Source organism: Sipha flava, unplaced genomic scaffold, assembly GCF_003268045.1.
Source record: "Sipha flava isolate LNK unplaced genomic scaffold, YSA_version1 613_pilon_pilon, whole genome shotgun sequence".
In the NCBI taxonomy this organism is placed as follows: domain Eukaryota; kingdom Metazoa; phylum Arthropoda; class Insecta; order Hemiptera; family Aphididae; genus Sipha; species Sipha flava.
In genome coordinates, this window is record NW_020273593.1 from 1 (window position 1) to 3,595 (window position 3,595).

The window sequence follows — 3,595 nt, forward strand, 5'->3', positions numbered from 1 at the left end:
CTCAACCAGAGTCATCCCTCTCCTTGAACAAATCTCCGTCGAAACAAATAATCTAAAATCTTCCGTCATCAACTCCCCGATTTCCATGATCCGCGAAATTTCGACCATACCCCGCATCTCCCCTCGCCACAGAAATCGCCCCATCTCCTTCTAACTCCCTACCCTAGATAAACTCGATAAACATTTTCAGATCTTATATTCCACACTCTGAGAGAGGCAAAAGCCTGAAGCAGAGCACCCCCCCCCCCCACACAAAGCAATGCATGAGAGACACGCCAACGAAAATACCAAAATCAAGGGTGATATCAACGGATATAGGGTGATGGACCTATCCGTAGACACTGCCCGTGATGTGATCCGATGACTAGAAGTGGACAAAATACAAGATGTCCGGGCGACCAGATGAGCGCTGCCGCCCGAACTATTAGCACGTGTTCATTAATCGGTACAGTAACGCGATTTTATACCGAGACGCCATGACGAACAAAATAACTTCTTCTCAACACTCTAACATATTCTTCCAGACTTCAAATCACGAATTGAACACTGAAATTGAAATACAAGAAGACCAAGAGGAGAATCCCGACGACTTACGACGATCTACTCAGAACCAAGACAGCTCGCTAAACAACGCCGATACCTGCCGCTGCACCGACAACGAGCTACCAGCGCCCGCGGCAGGCAACGACTGCCATCACCGCCGTCCGACGGAAGCATAGATTGCCTACCCGGCAAGCCGCACGGTGTAACCTGATTAATATACCACTCAGGGTTAATCGATCATTGAGTCCACCTACCCGATGCTCAACGAACGCCCTCGAAGTATATTAATTAATCAACCATCGTCACCCTGCGATTAGCAATTTATTGCATCTACTTAAATGGTCTTTATAAAGATCACAACCCGGCCGCTAACGTACAAGGACCACCTTACTAGACCGTAGCGACAGGCTGATCCTCGTTAGATACGTCGACACGGGATTGGTCCAACCTACTTCCACGACGATCAGAGAACCGGCAACCTCAGCTGACGCCTCTGACACCCAACGATCCATGACCCAGAGGCGCAGCCCAGCTTATTCGCCCGACCGGCGAGCCATGGCACCGTCAGTGTGTCATGATGATTAATATGCTATAAAAATACTAAATTAATTCTAACATAGCTTGTATAAATCTTCTTTAACTTCAGTTATAACCGCTAGTACATTTCTCAGCAATCCACGCGCACGGTCTACATCAGGAATGCTCAGCCTACTGTAGTTCCAACACTAAGTTCATCACATTTTTTATTCAATGTTTTAATCATTTTTTTGAGCCTGTTTTTCTAAATTTTGCGCAGATGATTGACGTGCATTCAGTATATTTTGTTTTCGTTGATAAACTAAATAAAAATATTATAGTTAGTAAATTATATTTAATATATATAAATAAATATATTAAACTATTACGTTTTTTTTTACCAAGTTCAAAGTCACTAATAACCGATTCATTTTCTTAAAATTTTTCGTACGTATCATACGGTCGCGACCACCGTGACTGATAGCTATATGCGTAGAGTGAAGAATATCGAATAGCTCTTCGTTTTTAACGTAATAACGTATACCGTCATTATCATGGTTCATGGCCTTAATTAAGCGCTCTTTATCATTTATTAAAATAACATCGTACTTACGAATATTTCTATAATGTCTCTTGCATTTTTTTTTAATCTTGGATAGTTTTACATCTTCCATACGACGATCGTATTCCTCATTATTCATGAACGATTTGTTGTCATCACGCTTATCGTCAATTAGTAATAAAATTGCTTTATTAAATTCATTTCGCATTTTATTGAGATCCATTTTTAACAAACGCACTGAATGTGTAAATAACAAATACGTACTGTACTAAGAAGAACACACTACTAAAGGTGGTATACTGCATGTACAGGTTAGGGACACTTTTAATAAAACACATAAAGATTGCGATAAATATATACGATATGCGATAGACATTTTCCACTCAACCATTTTATCGACGGGTGACGATTACGAGTTTTAGTATATCGCCGCTACGAATTAGTTATCGTTCTAATAATTATATTGTAAAGCCGGTCCCACATGACTTGCAACATCATAAGTTCCAATGCTTTCGTGTAAGAAAGTAATGAGTGATAACATTGCCTAATAAACTACGGAAATGATGACAATTCCTAGGCAATGATATCATTTCCTTCCGCTACTAGGAATGGTCATCCTTTCCTAAAATGTCAACATTTCCGGTAACATAAATATTATTTAATTTCTTTAGCAATAAACAACACATGATTACACCGGAATTCGATTTATTTACGACGCGGAGAGTCATACACCACGCACCGTATAATAGTTTGCTACCTGGATAAGAAAAAATTAATTATCTAATGAACAAAAAAGAAGAAATATCACTTTTAAAAATAAACAACAATATATTCACACCAAAAAATAAATAAATAACTTACTAAATGATTTGGATACTGGGACATTGCAAAAAACACAGTTACAATTTAGACGATATACAAGTCAAGTCAAAAAAAAAACAGCAGCATCTGAAGTTCACAAACTAAACGACAACAATAATGGGAATACAATACACATAGAAAATTAATGACTTAAAATATCTGACAAATCACTGGTAAAAAATTAAAACCATAAAATTGTAAAAAAAAAAAAAATGAAAATAGGTCCAAATGTGACTCCAACTGGAAATGTGTGTTCTATTAAGCTTAGTAACGCCACAGAATTTTGATTGATATGTAAACAAAATATTTCTTTTTTATTACAAAGGAATACAATTGTATCGGGACAGAATTATTTATCAACCGTGTTACCCTCGCGGCATAATAATAAACCAAAATGGTCATGGATCCAATCTCAGCGCTCACTGACGCTTGGAGTTTAGCGGCTGGAGTCTCATTGAGATTACAATTGAAGGATGGTATATATTACTACCACGAGCAAGGCCGCAGTATTACTATTGACACTCCGAGTCAGGGTACGCAAATACTCTCGAGATGGCATCGACGGGCGCACTGCCCGGGTTACCCGAACAACTGTTACGAGACCGTAAAAAAACATTAACCAACTTAATACTAAGGTCATTATTACGATGTGAATAATGTTATTAAGGCATCAGTATTAGTGAAATCCTTGCAGTTTCTTATAATAAAACCTAATATTAAAAAGGATTTGCTAATTTTATGTACTAAGTGGTTATAAAAAGAAAGGGTAGTGTCAAAGATTACCCCTAAATCACATACATCATAAACACGAGGTAATTGAGAGTTATTAATATAGTAAGCTTGAAGAAATAGATTTCGTGACCTAATGAATGACATTGCTTCTGGCCGAATTATGAATATAAATGTCTAGTATTAACATACTTCATGATATCAACGACTTCTTCATTAACATTTAAAAAATTTGATTGAAGAATTAAACTATTATCAACACCAGAATCTTCATGGCTCCGAATCGATGCAATGGACTTACTTCCTTGGTTATGATCAGGGTTCGGGAGTTAAAGCATTTGCTTATTTTTATGGATTAACTTAAAATGTAGCAGAGTGCTATAT